Source organism: Urocitellus parryii, chromosome Y (genome assembly GCF_045843805.1).
Source record: "Urocitellus parryii isolate mUroPar1 chromosome Y, mUroPar1.hap1, whole genome shotgun sequence".
NCBI lineage: Eukaryota > Metazoa > Chordata > Mammalia > Rodentia > Sciuridae > Urocitellus > Urocitellus parryii.
Genome location: NC_135548.1, coordinates 63,628,418 through 63,647,953, shown reverse-complemented (window position 1 = coordinate 63,647,953; position 19,536 = coordinate 63,628,418).

Here is a 19,536-nt window from a genome sequence, read left to right as displayed (position 1 = left end):
TATTTCCCCTTTGCCTTGGGGTCTAAGTTGCCAAGGCTGACCTCAAACGTTCCTCTTGCCTCAGCCTCCCTGGTGGCTGGCATGACAGGCATGCACCTGGGACTGTCACACTCGAGCCTGTGATGGGAACTCATGTGCATCTGTCCAGGGCTGAGCATGGTTAGGCAGAGCTGTGCTCCAGGCTCCCTGCAGGGCTGTGGAGGCTTCTGCTGCCCAGCAGCCCTGGTGCCATGGCCAGGGCTCCTCCCAGCCGAGGGCAGGCAGCTGCCCATTGCTGTAGGCTGACCTTATTTTCTTCTTATGGCACTCGTCCGTTCTCTGGAGTATGTTGTATGGTTTGTCCATTAGGAGTCTAACAGGTCCTCTAGAACCTTCAAACAATTAGTAAAATTCCTGAACAGTAAGTGAGCGCGCGCAGAAATTGGGCTAATATTTTGGGAAGAACAATGTTGGATGATATATTCATGGCTTGAATATATCATCCAACATGAAGTTATATTTTATTACTTACAAAATAATAAAATAATGAAGCAATACCATGGGCTGAGCGAAAATAGATCCTTAGGATTTTAGGCATTCTGTAATAAATCTGTGTCACTTGAAGTATAGAGTTGATCGACTCTGAGTAATGAAACAGAAGTAAAGGTATCAAAGCCAATGATCATCTGTTTCCAATTTTCTGTGATTTGGTTCAAGTGGTAAAGTGGTGATATTTATTAATAACGGATCGAATAGGTTCATAATTGTTTTAGAGTACAATTAGATGCCTTCAAACTTTAGGCTACATGGGAACATTTGAGAACGGTTCCAGCCATTCTCTCATCCTTTGGGTCATTCCCCTCCTATGTCCTGTGAGACATTTTCTATGTGAGGCTTTAAGAAGAAGAAGAGAATATTCTGTAAAGAAAACCTTGTGATCTGTGCAGTATGAAGTTGAATGGATTCATTCAGAAATCAGAAATTCTATTGAAAGATATTTATTGGCATGAGCCAAATAAAACCTATTTTTAGGCATCCTGGTGAAGACAAGGTTTTATCTTTATGTCTCATTTTCTATGTTTTGTTGTTGTTGTTGTTGTTAGAATGAAATTCATATGTTGCCAGACCATTCTATCAGATGTGTAACTAGATGCCATTTAAATTACCCACTTTTACATGGTAGACAGTTTTTAATGAACACTGCCTGTCTGCACCTTTTTTAAAAACAGGACTGGGATCAGAAGCCCAAATACCAATGGTTAGCTGGAGCATATTTTTCATTTGGCCTATCTGTCAGTATTCCCTGAGGTCATCTGTGCAATCAGCTTCGTTACTCCTGCTCCCTCACTGGATTTCATAGAAACCATATGCTATGTATGAATCAGGGACACCAATCCCACAACATAGCATTCTTGGAATATCCAAAGTCCCACTTTTCACTTCGCCATGCCTGAGATCAGCAGTAATATTTATCAGCAAATGTGAGATTTTCAAAGATCCAATTCTATGTGCTCCTTTCTCATAGAGCCTTAGGCAGGGATATAGCATACATAAATATTAAGTAAAGTCCATAGTTTTTAAAATGTCATCCATTGAATAGTTGACACATGTCTGAGATACTTTTTATTTTGGAGGAGGTATTATTTAATAGGGAATTCCAACAGCTACCTAATAGTGAAATGAGAAGTCTTGCATCCATTTTATTTTGTTTCTGATGATTTTTATGAGTAAGGGTAAGATACTTCCTTGTTCTGATGCAGATGTTGCCCACTTTTGTGAATGGATGCGGGGTGTCACCTACTACTTGCATATCTGCATATTGGGCTTGACACTGCTATCGTACTTGGTAGTTGGCAAAAAGTCAATACTGAAGTTAAGCTCTTGTGTTCTAGCAGCAGAGCTGAAGATCCTTGATGTGCCACCTTCTGCAATCCATGCTGCTCTCTTCATGTTCCTTATTGACTTCCTGGTGAGGAGCATCATGGTCTCCTGGTCTTGAGAATGGCCAAGCATTGCTCTGTGAATGTGGAAGATGGGCATGTGGAAGGCTCCAGGGAGGAGGGATCATTGAACATGTACTCGAATCCATGTGCCTGTTGAATGACCTGTTTTTTTTTATTTTTGGGTTTTAAGGGAGACACTGCCCTAAAACACTTCTGTGCAGCTGGGGATGCAGGCTTCTGCTTCACCTTGCAGGAAGCATTAACGAATCCTTTCCAGAAGACATGAGAAGAGAGAAGTGAGCCTCTGGTATCATGCAGGTTCCTTGCATTGCCCATGGGCTAGAAGAGAGAAGAGTTGCTTCATGAGATTTGATCCCCTTTTTCCTGAAAAGTTCCACACAGAGGTGAGTCCCCAGCATGTTTAGAAATCATTTCAGACACCTTTCTGGACGGAATTGAATCAGAGCCCCTGATGATGTGGAAGAGCTAAAGATGGGTTTGCTATGAATTTTCTATTTCATTCATCAGGGCCTGAGTCAAGTCAGTCATTGTGCTGTCAACACATGAGCTGCTGGTCAAATGTGAGGAAGTGGTCTTGCTTTATGAAAACACCACCCTGATTCAGTGAGCCAGAGGCAGCCTGCAGTCCCTGTTTTCCTGTAAAGGCAGATTGCTGTGGATGGCCTCTGGCCTCGTCATGCAGCCCTGCTCAGAGTAGGGGATTGAGGGACCAGGCAGATCCCTAGTTCCTTTTGACCTTTATTGCCATTGGGCCACCCCAGGGTCCTTGGACTCTACCTGGTCTTCTGGCCTGGGTCAGGGGATGTGAGGTTTGGAATCCCCCTCTGTGGCAGGATCCCAGCCCCCCAGCCACTTGAGGTCAGCACATCCTTCCCTAATTGTGTTAGAGTTGGAGACTTCTCCCACCCATCCTCATCCATGCTCATCCCACATTTTGTAGCTTGGCACCTGAGGACCTTTATTCATTGACTTAGTTGTTAGTGATGATGGTTACTAAGACTAAGTGACTCTTTCAAGTCACATCACTTGCATGGTAGGGCTAGAGCATGGATCTTCCTAATTGATTTCATGAGACTCTCTCTTGGAAACTGTGACTGCTTCCTAAACACACACTCTACATTTGGAGTGTCAAAATTCTTGCCACTGCCTCCTTGGCAAGTGTATCTTGTCTTCTACGTGGGAATTTCACAAATATTTTCCTTTGGTTTGTGGAGGTCATGCAGAAGGGATTTCATTTGAAATAGCCCAAACAAGAAATACCAGTTGTCTTTTTCGCACATGGATGTGTGTAGTGAACACCCCTTTCTGTGTGCTTGCATGAGTTACTCCTTTGAATTTGTTGAAGAATGGTTGGCTGGGGAGCAAGTTAACGAGAGATGGATATCAATGGTTGTCAAGTATTCTGACGTGAAGAATGTATTGAGGATGTGAAGGCTTTTCTAGCCAGTTCCTATGGCTCAGTCAGGGATCAGTCAGAGGATTCTGTTGGTAGACTCTTTGGCACAGATGTCAAAGTGGCCTGGTCTTACCCTGTCCAGGACTGAATGCTGAGCTTGAGTGGGAGCTTCTTGTCATTTCAAGCATTTCCATGAGTCTGTCCTCTGTTCTCTTGTATCCAAGTGGTTTCTAATAGGAAAGCAGAACAAAAATTGAAAGTATGGTGATTGATTATTTTTACCAATGTTATTTCAATCCACTTTGTTTAATACGAAATTACCTTTATGCTAGTAAGATTTCATATGTGAGGAAATAATGAAAATATTGGGGTTAGGGGATGAGAATATGCAAATCAAACATTTTTGAGCACCAAGACCCGTTTTTTGTTTTTGTTTTTGTTTTTTTTTTTTTAACTTAAATAATATTAAGTGCCAGAGGACCACCGCTGCCATTCAGCCTCAACAACCTCCAGGTCCAGCCTCCAGGTGGCCCATTTCACCAGGGTGTGTGGGACCACACTGTCCTGGGATGAGAGAACAGTACCCACGGATGTTGACATCTCACAGAGTAGATATTGCCAGTGACAGTAGGGAGCTATTGGCACATGAGGAAGGGAAGAGCTCTCAGGATGGGAAGAGGGGGCCGCTTCGAGACTCATTGGGTATGGCACGAGGCTGCTGGGTGTGGTGTTGGCCTGGGCCCACTGAGTGGGGCAGATCCGTGGTCTGTGTTTCTGTACCCTCCTCTGTAGCCTGTGTTGGCAGCAGATCAGGGAATTGCGATCAGAAGTGCTCCCAGTAACACAGGCACCAGCCCCCAGAGTGTGTGCCTATCCGTTTCCCCACCTGGCCTGACTTAGTGCCTGTCTTGCCTCAGGGCTGAGACCCTACAATCTCTGATGAGGGTGTCTGTGGTCCAGATCCAACCTGCATGGCCAACATGCTCAGACCTTCAGCTGGGTCCTCGGCTGCTGCAACCAAACTCTGTTAACTGGGTGGCCGACAACAGAGGAAGTGTCTTCCGTTGAGCTCCAGAGGCTCAACACAGTAGGTGTTGGGCTGTCCCAGTGACATAACCCCTCCCAGGTTTCAAGGGGACTGTCTCCCCAACTCTCCCAGCCCTTGCACACTCTCCTATTGCTGCCCACGATCTGTGGTTCCCATATGGGCATCCCGCCCTCGCTCCAACCTCACATATCCAGTATCCCCCAGTCTCCCTGGTATCTGGGTCCAGACTCTCCTCTTCCTACAAGAATATCAGATATTGGATTTGGTCCCAGTTGATGCTGTGTTCCATCATGTGAGCTCTTAGCTTCATCACTGTGCAAAGACTCTTTTCCCACACAAGTTCGCACGACTTTTGGCTGGCTAAGAATTTTCAGGCGACACTTTTCTAATGAGTACACTTTCCTTCCTTCCGATCTCCCACCAGTGAGCATTCCTCGCACCCTTGTCCTAGTTCCTTTATGGCAGTTTCCCTCCTTATGGCTGAGAGGACCTAGTGACCCCTGAATTCACACGTTCTCCTTAATCACCAACACACTGCAGAATTCTCCAGGGGGCCATATATGCTCCTGGAAGTTGGTGTTGGAAATAGTTCTCCATCCATTAATCACTCCCTCACTCACTAATGTCCTTGTGTCCTTGAGAAAGGCTCTCCCTTTCCTGGTTTTCCTGAATAGAAATCCTCTTGCCTCTTGGGTGAATAGGGTTATGGGTTGTGCAGAGGGTGTTGGTCCACTGAGCATCTTAGAGACTGTCCTTTATGGAGCCTAATGATCCTCACTGGGGAATGAGGCCAGGGTCCTAACTGTGGTTAGTTAGAGAGGGAAAGAAGGACAAGGGAAACTCAGATGTCCCTTCATGGCCCCTGGAGTTAGAGGACTTACCCCTTTGCACCTGGGATCAGGAGACCTCATTTCCTCGAGGACACGCACACTCAGACGTTAATCTTGAGTGTGGGTTCCTTTCTGGGGTCCAGGGCTGTTGTTAGCCACCAGGAATGACAGTGCTCTCCATGCTGAGTGGAGCCATTTTTGCCAGGAAAGAGAGCCCATGGTCACGCCTTGTGCAAAGCATCCCACGCCAGGGGCTCCCATGCCTACATTCCTGTCCTGAAAGGAAGCCACTCAGAGGCAAGGTGGGTCCAACCACCTCCCATGTGTTCACTCATCACTGTGTTCCAGCAGTCACCCCAGTGAACAGTCCTGATGGGATTGGATGTGGCTCAGAATGTCACCCTCATGAGCTCTACCCTGCCACAGCTGCAGTTCTGCAGTGGGAGAAACTCAAAACCTCAAAACACATGCACATGAAAGAAAAGAGCAAGAGCCAGAGCCCAAACAGGCCAGGTGTGGCAAAGACAGCTGGAGTGCCTAGGTTGGGACTCAGAATTATGTCAGTGGGGTGGCATTGCTGCTGGCACCAGCATGATAACCGAGAGCCAGCCCTGCTCATTTTGGGGAGCAGTGTGTTGGGGAAGGCAGCAGAAATTGAGAGGCAGGATTGAGTTTGGCCCTAGGAGGAGGTTGGGTAAGAGGCCAGTGTGGGTTGGAGAGCCTGGGCAGATCGACAGAGGCCAGGGCACACCCCAAAGCCTGGAGACTGCACTTGATGTCCAGGGTTGTGAAACACCACTTCCCCTCTTACTCACAACTGAGAGCAAGGGGCATTGATGAGTTCAGGTTGTGTGCGGCTGCATCCAAGGTGGCTCGGCTAGGAACCTCTGTTTCCTTGACTCAGGAGGCTGGGAGTCCAGGCTCCACTGAGGCTCGGCTGGGAGGATCGGAGTCTGAGTTTATGCCTGTGTTCCCTGTAGGATCCATGTTGGCTGAGCCTCAGTGTTTTTGTAATGAGAGGATGGGTGACCGTCATGTCTTTATCACAGGACACACTTGCTAAATGGATTTGTTTGCTCTGAGGAGGAAAGAGAGAGGGGGGAGTGGTGCTGGAGACAGGGATGCAGACAGGGGTCATGGACTTGGCATAACTCAGTCTTGGAGGTGATATCCCATCACCTGTACCCACTTCAATTCCCATGAATCCAGAGGCTGAGCCCCCTTGAGGTGAGGGGTGAACCGGTTCTGGGCAGCAGGATGCTGTGGTACCTCGGAGTCTCTGTGAGACCCCAACACTAGACACACTTGGCCCTTTTGAAATCTTAGGAGAAGCCTTGGGAAGTTGTATGGCAGAGGGGAGCAGCCTCTGCATCTCAGTCCCCTCCAACTTGCCATGGTGTAGAGAGGGAACTGCAGCCACGATGGGACGGACATTGGCCATGTCCCTGTGTGGGACACAGGCCTGATTGAGTTAGGGTGCATTCTTTGTCTCTCCCTTTCTTGTGATTATCCCATCTCTACATTTGTGCTTTAGCCACCTGTGAGTCCCATCTCTGGTTTCAGAGAGAACAGAGGGTGTTATGGGCCAATAGACACAATAAACCCTAGAGATTAGATGCTACCCTACTTTCCAGAAAAGACTGGGCACACCATGAGTTGCACAATGATGGGACCAGGGTCCAAAAGCTGCTGAGAGGGAAGGACTGGTTGTGAATGCATTTTTGAAGGCTCCAAACTGGAACTCTAGTGGCACCAAGCAGGGCAGATGCTGGTGGGGATGTTTGGGGAGTTGTTGGTGAACACCTGCGCACCTGAGATGGGTAGGCATGGAGGAGAAATCGGCAGCCCATAGGGCTGTTGAAAGTGGTCTTATGTGAAAAGAGGCTCAGGTATGGGCACAGGAAATGACATCATTGCCTTGACAATGGATCAAACAGAACATGGAACCCTGGTATCCAGGCACCCACTTCACTGACCAAGCCATCCGAGCTCACTTGGTTGGAGCCACTGGAGGGAGAAGGATGTTCTCCTGTGGTTGCAGACAATGCCGAGCCTCAGGCTCCCAGGAATCTCAGGGGGGCCAACTAGCCCTTTTGTGGATACACTGGGTGAGGCTTCATCTTAGACGCCAGAGCCTCTGGTGATTGTCGCAGAGGAGCTCAAGAGTAACAGTGAGTAGCACAGGGCAGGTGAGCCCAGCAGGCCCTCTAGTCTGATCCCTGATGAATGGCCCAGGACTCCTATTCTGACTGTGTGTGTGTGTGTGTGTGTGTGTGTGTGTGTGTGTGTGTGTGTGTGTGTTTGTACTGATGGGAACTGTCCCATTGTGCTTTGACTCTAGTGTATTGGCACAAGTCATTTTTCTGTTTGTCACCATTTCCATTTTGAACCCACCATTCTTGGTCCCAACCCAGGGTGAAAATGATCAGAACACGGAGGAGCCCTTCAGGGTTCAGAGCCTTGAACCTTACAGGCAGGACCAGCTTAGGAATGAGCTCCTGCCTGTCATTTGTGGGAGGAACCTACATTTCAGCAGCAACATGGGGTTAATCTCCTGGGATTTCATCCCCACCCAGCAGGTGCTGGATCTCTTGTTCCCAAAACAGCCACCTTCTTCAGTCTTTACTCCTGGTGCCACTCCACATCCTCCAAGGGGACAAGAACCTCAGGTTCTGGATGGATGTTGTAGAATGCCCACAGAGCCAACTGCCAGGCTGGGTGGGGTGCAGTTGCTGGGCTTTGCTGATGTTGTCATCCCCCACAGTTCTTGGAACCTTCTGTGGCAGTGGCATCCAGGACCCCAGCAGCTGTGAGTAGCAGCTCCTCACTGCTTCACTCCAGCGAGCAGGTGGAAGACAGCCGCGTTGTTCACGTCCTCCTAGAGGGACAGAGCCTGAGGGAGACAAAGCGCATCCCGGTAAGCCCGACAGCAGGGCTGCCTCCTGGGTGTCCACACAGTGGAAGGCAGGAGACACAGCCAACCCCAGGGCTATGGTGGGAAATAAAGAAGAGAGAGGTCCGTCTTAAGGGCTTGACCTGAGGAGGGAGAGCATCAGCATGCCCAGCTTCAGTGGTGAGTGGGCCTGTGTATTGTGGGTTTTGCAGGCCAGAAGTGCAGACGGAAGTGCTGTGGACAGATGAAGGCAGAGATATGTCCAGGGTGCAGGCTGCAGTGCCTAGAACTTGGTATTCTCAATGAGTGAAGTTGGAGCAGAGGAGGTGGCAGTGACTTGTCACATGTGTAGGAGGGGATGTGTTCCTGGTGGCAGGGAAGAGAACCTCCTTAGCATGACTAGGTGTAGGAATTTGGGGTCGGGATCACCTGGGGGGTCATGCCAAAGCTTCGGAATGTTAGGCTTTGCATGTATGTAAATACGGAGCTAAAGGGGTTCTTGGCAGAATTTCTATGGATGTGCAGTAGACACGCTAATGCTGCAGGTGTCCAGCTGCAGAGGAGACATGTTCAGTGACTGCCAGTGCTGAGTCAAGTACATCATTACAACCAGACCCGCACCGAGCTTCCAGAGGCCAGGGCCTCTCAAAGCTATCATGAAGCACTCAAGTGCACACTCTTGTATCTGAGTCTGTTTTGTGTCGTGGCAGTCAGGACCCAAATTTTCAGTGCATCTGCCTCTTGCACCCACAAAGGCAGCCTGCATCCCAGATCACACTTGGTGCGCAGATCCCTGGCCCATTGCTCTCATCTCAGTGAGATGAGAGTGTGTCTGTGCATAGGCAGTTTGGTCCTTTGACATGAGTGGAATGTGGCTCCCCAGGGGGAGGGGAGATGGCAGGTACAGGCAGATATTTGTACCAGGATTGTTCTAGTAGCACATTGCAAGAACCCAGGTGGTATATGGAGGACACACTCAGGTAGCAGGATAACAAGATTGTGCCCTTGTATATGTAGCTGAGATTTCTCCTGAATGTTTGACCACAGTCTTCTGGGTAGCTCTTCTAAAAGCCATTCTCTGATGACATTTGTCCCACCCTGATCCAGGTGACCTTTCAGGAGACGGTGACAAGCCTCATCCGCAGGGCCTTGGACCAAAATTCGTTGCAGCATGAGGATGTGGACAACTTTGAGCTGCTGTATATGATGTCTGAGGATGAGAGTAAGTAGGACAATCAGACAGTGGGGAGACATGATCCACAGTGGGCTCAGGATAACTGACAGCCAAGAGAAAGTGGGCCTTGGCCCCAAAATACCAAAGTGTGATGGGCCTGGCGGAGACTCTCAGGGGTTGTGGGTGTTTTGTGGTATAATCCTTGAGTGCCACCTAACAATTCTCTCCACTTCGCTCTGCAGAAATCAAGGTCTCTGACCACTCACTCGTGTGTCTGTCCATGAATCTGGGAATACAATATTTCATGGTGAGGAAACGCCCCCAGGTCAAGGGAAAGGAGGTAAACACCTACCTTATTCAAGCTGTGCATGTGCTGCCATTCCACTCCGACCTGAGGAAATAAGAAGCCTCAGCACCTGGACATATTTGCTGGAAGCCCATAGAGCCAACTGACAGTCTGGGGTGGCTTTCTGTTTCTGGGTTTGCTGATGTTCCATCCCCCACAGTTCTCAGAATCAACCTGCAAGTCCTGCAGGCCGCTTTCCCACAAGCAGGTGGGAGACACCTGCTTAATTCGTGTCCACTTAGAAACACAAAGTCCAGAGATGGCCAAGAGTGTTCTGGTAAGCCTGGGAGCAGGGGTGTCCCGTGGTGCTTACACCTGGGTGGGGAGCAGACACTGGTCCAATACCATGGACTACTCATGCCCTCTTGAATTTGGAGCTTCTGGATGATCAGGAGGATAGATGGGAATCAAGAAGGGAGAGGTCAGTGTGAAGGGCTGGAGCTGAGATGAGCGAGTGCAGCAGCTTGTCCACTGCCATGTCTGAGGGAGTCTGTGTGTCAGGTGGCAGCATGCAGTCCAGAAGGGCAGGGACAGGTATGGGTGACAGATGAGAATAGGACAGGAACTAGGTTGCAGGTTCCCTTGTATGGGATGCTGACGTCTATGGAGGAGGACAGCAGTGTGAGGTTCTCCATGTTCCTTGAACAAGGAGCTGAGAGAGTCTCTCTGCAGAGTCGATATGGATGTGGAGCAAGCACACTAAATGTCCAGGTAACCCAATGACCACCCTTGCCGGATGAGGTGCCCTCCTACATCCCAGCCAGCACTGAGCCTCTGGAGGCCAGGAGCTCTCGTGGCTATCTTTCAGCTCTCCTGTGTGTGGTCATGTTCCTGGGTCTGTTTTTGGCCCTGGCAATCCAGACCAAAGCCTCTAGGTTTTGTGCCTAGGCCATTCCCAATGCCGCCTGCATCCTCGGGCAGACCTGGGATCTTGGAGGCTATTGTCCCATTCCTCCCAACTTGTGGGATGAGATTGCATCTGTATGCAGGTAGTGGGGTCCTTTCACTCCGAGAGGAGTGCAGCTCCACAAAGAGCAATGGCAGGCCCAGGAAGTCCTATGTACAAGGATTGGGCTAGTAGCCTGTGGGAAGAGCCCACACGATGAGCAGGAGGTCAGCCTCGGGTAGTAGTGTCATGGATGTTGCCCTTGTATTTAGAGTGGAGGTGCCTCCAGAATGCCCCTGCCCACTGTCCTTGAGTAGTCACTTCAAGGCCCATTTCCTGAAGGCCTGTCTCCCATGCTGCTCCAGGTGACCTGCCACGATAGGGCTCCTGTCGTCATCCGCAGCGCCCTCGACCTACACTTCCTTACTGAGGAGAATCCAGAGGATTATGAGCTGGGCCAAATCATCTCTCGCCGTCAGAGTAAGTGAGACAATCAGATAGCAGAGAGCAAGGGTCAGGATGTGGACTCAGGTCAACTCTTAGCAACAAAGAGTAGTCTCTGACCCCCAAGAACACTCCAACAGGTGTGTTGGGTTCGTGCACAAAGCCAACTGCACTTCTGCTGGTGGAAGGTCTTGAGGTCCAATGGTATACCCCGGTGGATATTGCGGCTCCCCACCAGGTGCCCTCCCCTGGACATGAACAGGCATCCAAAGCTGACATCTTTGAGGAGTGAGGAGGAAAGCCTCTCTCCAGGAGCAGTATGTTTTCATGGTCTGGGATAGGAGTGGTTTCAAAGGAACATGGGAATGCATGGGCTAAAGAGGGAACTGGCATTTTGTGGACTGAAGCAGTACTATTGAAAGCCTTCTGTGTGACCAAAAAACCACTGCCTGGGCAGAGCATTGCCAGGATTCTAGCAAGCAGTAACAGGATGAAATTGGGAAGAAAACACAGCCTGGGAGACAGCCTGAATCATCTGTTTTTGCATAAATTCCATGGTCTTACGCACCTGAGTCCACTAGGCAAGGAGTGATCACAATAGCCAGGTTGTGATCCCTAACTAAAGTCAGATGAGGGCTTCCTGAGCACGTAGCCACAGAGCTCATCTGATAATAATGCCAGCGCTTTTTCGTTGGTTGGTTGGTTGGTTTTTGTGAGCCAAACACCACAGCAGCCATTATCCCAGCCTATGTACCCTGAAGACCACCATCCCTATGAGTTCTAGGATCACTTGTCTCCTATCTTAACCTACTGTTAGGTTAGTAGAGTCTATGGAAGAGGAAGTCTGTCTGGGGCCTTGGTAGCCTAAGAAATTCATAGCAGAGATCTCCACATCCAACCCAGAAGGGATGGAGAACAGGCTCTAGGTTAGAGGAGGGCGACAGGAAACACATGTTCAGAGGAAGGAGAAGCGGCTGTTGTATTCCCCCACTCGGGGTCATGGCACCACTGGGCCATACACCATGTTGGAGGGAAGCAGTCCCTTTGCTGGTCTTTGGAACCATTGTTCTCAGTAGGGCAGTATTTGGAATGTGGCCTCCATTCTCAGAAGCCTGGTTCACATGGAGGCGGGCTCCACCAACGCAGAAGCATGGCTCTAACGTGGTATCCGTGCTGGTCAGCCTGTCCTCACTGTGGCCATACTTGAGGAAAATAACTCAGAGGAGGAATCCTAGGCCTTTTTTCTCTGGGTTTCATAGCTTTCTCTTTGGTTGTGCACTGAGGCTGTCCATAAAGCTCTAGTGTGTGGCAGTGGAGAGCTCCTCAGCCCTTGCCACAAAGGCATAGACTGGGAGAGAGAGAACGAGGCTGGCAGAGAGGGAGAGAGAGAAAGATGGAGAGGGAGGACCTCTCCTTGGAGAATGAGGATTCAGTGGAGCCAACAGGAACAAGGTACTGTTGCCCAGGGCACAACCCTGTTTAGGTCTTACTCCAACCATGCTCAACCTTTCTTCCAGTCCCTCCCACCCCCCAGTAGTGTATTCATCTTGAATGAGAATTTCATGTTGACATCAGAGCACTCACCATCCAATGCTTCCCTCCAAACCCACCTATGAAGATGGCTCATGTGGGGACTGAATCTTCGGCACAGGAGCCTTTTGTGGGAGATTTCAGATGCAAACCCTAGTGGTGTGCTTTGGCAGATGCAAGAGGACCTGAGATATTCTGGAGTCCAAAGCCTTCGGTAGGAACAGACATTAGGTCTGTTGAAGTGCTCTGCCTAGTTCTTCCTCAGGGAGGACTGTGGAGGCTGTCTTTGTTGGTATTGGTGCTGAATTGGAGAGCTCTCAGGTGTGTGGCTCTGGCCTTTTCTGGCACAGGCTCTCAGTGTTAGCGTGTTCTAGGGAGCACCTCCTGAGTGCCACCTTCTTTTTGTACACCCCTCTCTCCCCAGAGCTGAGGATTCCAGCAGAGGCCAACGTATTTTATGCCAAGAATCCTCACAAAAAATCCAACTTTGTGCTGGGGAAAAGGAGCCTCTCCCAAAAGAATGATGGGAGGATCCAGCCTCAACCTCCCTCTCGTCCTGGAAAGAAGGCTCCAGCCTTCCTGAGGATGCTTGCAAAACCATTCTGTTGCTGTGTGCCTGGGCGGGGCTGAGGCAGACCAGGAATATTTACATTGATTACTATTTTCTTCAAAGTTTGAATCTATAGTTTGCCATTGTCCTTGACCTTGTTTAGTAACACAGTTGTTACTCTATCCTGTATTTGTTGTTTCCATTAATATATTATTATTTTAAAATATATATGTTTTTGTTACCTGATCTACTGTGATGATTTGAGTATACTAAATGTAGCAGTGATTCCTAAAGGACACATCCAAACCAACAGGAAGGAATGTTTCATTCTGTCAGCAAGAACTTTGGTTTTTAGGAGTTTGGCAGATGGCATTATCTGAGTCAGTTTTCCAATGGGGGCAATGAAGTATCAGCTGTGATGGTACAAACACAAACAAAGACACACAAACACACACAAGAGCACACACACTCACTGAGAGATAGATAGACAGATGGAGTTGGTCTCTGCTGAAATACTTTGGAGACATGGTTCTGATTTCTCCCCTTTTGGAGTATTTTCAATTGCACAAGGTGTCTTGCAAATGAACCCATGTCTGAGGAAGACATGCATGTGTACTTCACATGCCACTTTTCACATAGCAGGAAGGTCATGTAATATTTTTCATGCAGCTGTCTTTTGACTGTGAACCATCCCATGAGGTCAGCTGTGGAATTTTCAACTTGTAGCATCACAATGGGGATCCACTCTTTGGATTTGGGGATATTTCTGATTTTCCTGATTCAGATTGGAATGATATATATATATATATATATATATATATATATATATATATATATATATATATATATATATTAGTTTTTGATGAAAATTCTGCATTTGATGGTAATGAATGTCGTGCATCTAGGAATCTGTAGAGTGCAGACAATGAATGGATGCCTACTGTTGTCTGGACTGGTCTGAAAAGTCCTGTAGCATCTGAGCATGTGTGAGGGCTGTACAGGTCTTGCCAAAAGTCCAGGTCAGATGATCCTGCACAAAGCTGAACTCCTAGTGGTCTCCACAACAGTGTAAGGGCCAAGGAGAAACACACTTCCACACAGAAGTTGGGAAGCTACCTTATGAAGGTGATCATAGATACGGGATTATTAATATATCCAGGTTGGCATCTATTATTTTTTTAGCTTTTGACTTTCGCAGCTGTGGGCATCTTGACAACCATCAACTCCCTGTAAGCACAGACAACTCTATAAGAACCTGAGGATAAATTTCCCTGTGCATGTCCCCTTGTGAAACTGCTTAAGCACCGCCTGGTTTACACACAGGTGGAATTTCTAGGTCAAAGTGTGCATGTTTACTTCTTTGACTAAGCACTGCCAGGTGGCTCTTCTGCATAGCTCTACCTGTGGCCAGGATTGTATTATCTAGCTTTCTAACTTTTGCAGGTTGAGTAGATACATAGTGGGAGCACACTGTTTTTGTTGGTATTTTTCTTGGTATCTATTCTGATGCTTTTCACTGGGGGATTTTTTCCTGTGAAAATGGGCTTCCTCTACTTGACCTTATTTTCTTCTTTTTAAAATTTTTTCAATGTGACTTTTTAATTTTAGTTTTATTAAAGACATTGCCCCTTGCTTGCATAGTCTATATCTAAAGCACTAGTCCTTGCTCCAAGGCCCAGCTGGCTCTCAGCTGCCCCAGGAGGGGAACAGTCTTTGGCAGTAGACAAGAGACACCCCTGCAGGGGGCACAAGTGCTTTGGCCCTCTGGTGTCTTGCCAGCAGTGCTTCCCATGCTCACAGAGGGTTGCAGACACTGAGTCAATGGTCCAGGTGGTCTTTTGTTCAGTCTGATCTCAAATTGAGCTCCTCTCAGAGGTCATATTGAAGTCCTTGTGTGTACCTGATCCCTCATTTTAAACAATATTCCAAGTTCACTTTTTGTGTGTACGTGGGTTCTGGGGATTGAACCCAGGGCCTTGAGCCTGTGAGGCAAGTGACCTACCTGAGCTACACCCTCAGAGACCCCTGTAAAAGTATTTCCCCTTTGCCTCGGGGTCTAAGTTGCCAAGGCTGACCTCAAACGTTCCTCTTGCCTCAGCCTCCCTGGTGGCTGGCATGACAGGCATGCACCTGGGACTGTCACACTCGAGCCTGTGATGGGAACTCATGTGCATCTGTCCAGGGCTGAGCATGGTTAGGCAGAGCTGTGCTCCAGGCTCCCTGCAGGGCTGTGGAGGCTTCTGCTGCCCAGCAGCCCTGGTGCCATGGCCAGGGCTCCTCCCAGCCGAGGGCAGGCAGCTGCCCATTGCTGTAGGCTGACCTTATTTTCTTCTTATGGCACTCGTCCGTTCTCTGGAGTATGTTGTATGGTTTGTCCATTAGGAGTCTAACAGGTCCTCTAGAACCTTCAAACAATTAGTAAAATTCCTGAACAGTAAGTGAGCGCGCGCAGAAATTGGGCTAATATTTTGGGAAGAACAATGTTGGATGATATATTCATGGCTTGAATATATCATCCAACATGAAGTTATATTTTATTACTTACAAAATAATAAAATAATGAAGCAATACCATGGGCTGAGCTAAAATAGATCCTTAGGATCTTAGGCATTCTGAAATAAATCTGTGTCACTTGAAGTATAGAGTTGATCGACTCTGAGTAATGAAACAGAAGTAAAGGTATCAAAGCCAATGATCATCTGTTTCCAATTTTCTGTGATTTGGTTCAAGTGGTAAAGTGGTGATATTTATTAATAATGGATCGAATAGGTTCATAATTGTTTTAGAGTACAATTAGATGCCTTCAAACTTTAGGCTACATGGGCACATTTGAGAACGGTTCCAGCCATTCTCTCATCCTTTGGGTCATTCCCCTCCTATGTCCTGTGAGACATTTTCTATGTGAGGCTTTAAGAAGAAGAAGAGAATATTCTGTAAAGAAAACCTTGTGATCTGTGCAGTATGAAGTTGAATGGATTCATTCAGAAATCAGAAATTCTATTGAAAGATATTTATTGGCATGAGCCAAATAAAACCTATTTTTAGGCATCCTGGTGAAGACAAGGTTTTATCTTTATGTCTCATTTTCTATGTTTTGTTGTTGTTGTTGTTGTTAGAATGAAATTCATATGTTGCCAGACCATTCTATCAGATGTGTAACTAGATGCCATTTAAATTACCCACTTTTACATGGTAGACAGTTTTTAATGAACACTGCCTGTCTGCACCTTTTTTAAAAACAGGACTGGGATCAGAAGCCCAAATACCAATGGTTAGCTGGAGCATATTTTTCATTTGGCCTATCTGTCAGTATTCCCTGAGGTCATCTGTGCAATCAGCTTCGTTCCTCCTGCTCCCTCACTGGATTTCATAGAAACCATAGGCTATGTATGAATCAGGGACACCAATCCCACAACATAGCATTCTTGGAATATCCAAAGTCCCACTTTTCACTTCGCCATGCCTGAGATCAGCAGTAATATTTATCAGCAAATGTGAGATTTTCAAAGATCCAATTCTATGTGCTCCTTTCTCATAGAGCCTTAGGCAGGGATATAGCATACATAAATATTAAGTAAAGTCCATAGTTTTTAAAATGTCATCCATTGAATAGTTGACACATGTCTGAGATACTTTTTATTTTGGAGGAGGTATTATTTAATAGGGAATTCCAACAGCTACCTAATAGTGAAATGAGAAGTCTTGCATCCATTTTATTTTGTTTCTGATGATTTTTATGAGTAAGGGTAAGATACTTCCTTGTTCTGATGCAGATGTTGCCCACTTTTGTGAATGGATGCGGGGTGTCACCTACTACTTGCATATCTGCATATTGGGCTTGACACTGCTATCGTACTTGGTAGTTGGCAAAAAGTCAATACTGAAGTTAAGCTCTTGTGTTCTAGCAGCAGAGCTGAAGATCCTTGATGTGCCACCTTCTGCAATCCATGCTGCTCTCTTCATGTTCCTTATTGACTTCCTGGTGATGAGCATCATGGTCTCCTGGTCTTGAGAATGGCCAAGCATTGCTCTGTGAATGTGGAAGATGGGCATGTGGAAGGCTCCAGGGAGGAGGGATCATTGAACATGTACTCGAATCCATGTGCCTGTTGAATGACCTGTTTTTTTTATTTTTGGGTTTTAAGGGAGACACTGCCCTAAAACACTTCTGTGCAGCTGGGGATGCAGGCTTCTGCTTCACCTTGCAGGAAGCATTAACGAATCCTTTCCAGAAGACATGAGAAGAGAGAAGTGAGCCTCTGGTATCATGCAGGTTCCTTGCATTGCCCATGGGCTAGAAGAGAGAAGAGTTGCTTCATGAGATTTGATCCCCTTTTTCCTGAAAAGTTCCACACAGAGGTGAGTCCCCAGCATGTTTAGAAATCATTTCAGACACCTTTCTGGACGGAATTGAATCAGAGCCCCTGATGATGTGGAAGAGCTAAAGATGGGTTTGCTATGAATTTTCTATTTCATTCATCAGGGCCTGAGTCAAGTCAGTCATTGTGCTGTCAACACATGAGCTGCTGGTCAAATGTGAGGAAGTGGTCTTGCTTTATGAAAACACCACCCTGATTCAGTGAGCCAGAGGCAGCCTGCAGTCCCTGTTTTCCTGTAAAGGCAGATTGCTTTGGAAGGCCTCTGGCCTCGTCATGCAGCCCTGCTCAGAGTAGGGGATTGAGGGACCAGGCAGATCCCTAGTTCCTTTTGACCTTTATTGCCATTGGGCCACCCCAGGGTCCTTGGACTCTACCTGGTCTTCTGGCCTGGGTCAGGGGATGTGAGGTTTGGAATCCCCCTCTGTGGCAGGATCCCAGCCCCCCAGCCACTTGAGGTCAGCACATCCTTCCCTAATTGTGTTAGAGTTGGAGACTTCTCCCACCCATCCTCATCCATGCTCATCCCACATTTTGTAGCTTGGCACCTGAGGACCTTTATTCATTGACTTAGTTGTTAGTGATGATGGTTACTAAGACTAAGTGACTCTTTCAAGTCACATCACTTGCATGGTAGGGCTAGAGCATGGATCTTCCTAATTGATTTCATGGGACTCTCTCATGGAAACTGTGACTGCTTCCTAAACACACACTCTACATTTGGAGTGTCAAAATTCTTGCCACTGCCTCCTTGGCAAGTGTATCTTGTCTTCTACGTGGGAATTTCACAAATATTTTCCTTTGGTTTGTGGAGGTCATGCAGAAGGGATTTCATTTGAAATAGCCCAAACAAGAAATACCAGTTGTCTTTTTCGCACATGGATGTGTGTAGTGAACACCCCTTTCTGTGTGCTTGCATGAGTTACTCCTTTGAATTTGTTGAAGAATGGTTGGCTGGGGAGCAAGTTAACGAGAGATGGATATCAATGGTTGTCAAGTATTCTGACGTGAAGAATGTATTGAGGATGTGAAGGCTTTTCTAGCCAGTTCCTATGGCTCAGTCAGGGATCAGTCAGAGGATTCTGTCTGGTAGACTCTTTGGCACAGATGTCAAAGTGGCCTGGTCTTACCCTGTCCAGGACTGAATGCTGAGCTTGAGTGGGAGCTTCTTGTCATTTCAAGCATTTCCATGAGTCTGTCCTCTGTTCTCTTGTATCCAAGTGGTTTCTAATAGGAAAGCAGAACAAAAATTGAAAGTATGGTGATTGATTATTTTTACCAATGTTATTTCAATCCACTTTGTTTAATACGAAATTACCTTTATGCTAGTAAGATTTCATATGTGAGGAAATAATGAAAATATTGGGGTTAGGGGATGAGAATATGCAAATCAAACATTTTTGAGCACCAAGACCCGTTTTTTGTTTTTGTTTTTGTTTTTTTTAACTTAAATAATATTAAGTGCCAGAGGACCACCGCTGCCATTCAGCCTCAACAACCTCCAGGTCCAGCCTCCAGGTGGCCCATTTCACCAGGGTGTGTGGGACCACACTGTCCTGGGATGAGAGAACAGTACCCACGGATGTTGACATCTCACAGAGTAGATATTGCCAGTGACAGTAGGGAGCTATTGGCACATGAGGAAGGGAAGAGCTCTCAGGATGGGAAGAGGGGGCCGCTTCGAGACTCATTGGGTATGGCACGAGGCTGCTGGGTGTGGTGTTGGCCTGGGCCCACTGAGTGGGGCAGATCCGTGGTCTGTGTTTCTGTACCCTCCTCTGTAGCCTGTGTTGGCAGCAGATCAGGGAATTGCGATCAGAAGTGCTCCCAGTAACACAGGCACCAGCCCCCAGAGTGTGTGCCTATCCGTTTCCCCACCTGGCCTGACTTAGTGCCTGTCTTGCCTCAGGGCTGAGACCCTACAATCTCTGATGAGGGTGTCTGTGGTCCAGATCCAACCTGCATGGCCAACATGCTCAGACCTTCAGCTGGGTCCTAGGCTGCTGCAACCAAACTCTGTTAACTGGGTGGCCGACAACAGAGGAAGTGTCTTCCGTTGAGCTCCAGAGGCTCAACACAGTAGGTGTTGGGCTGTCCCAGTGCCATAACCCCTCCCAGGT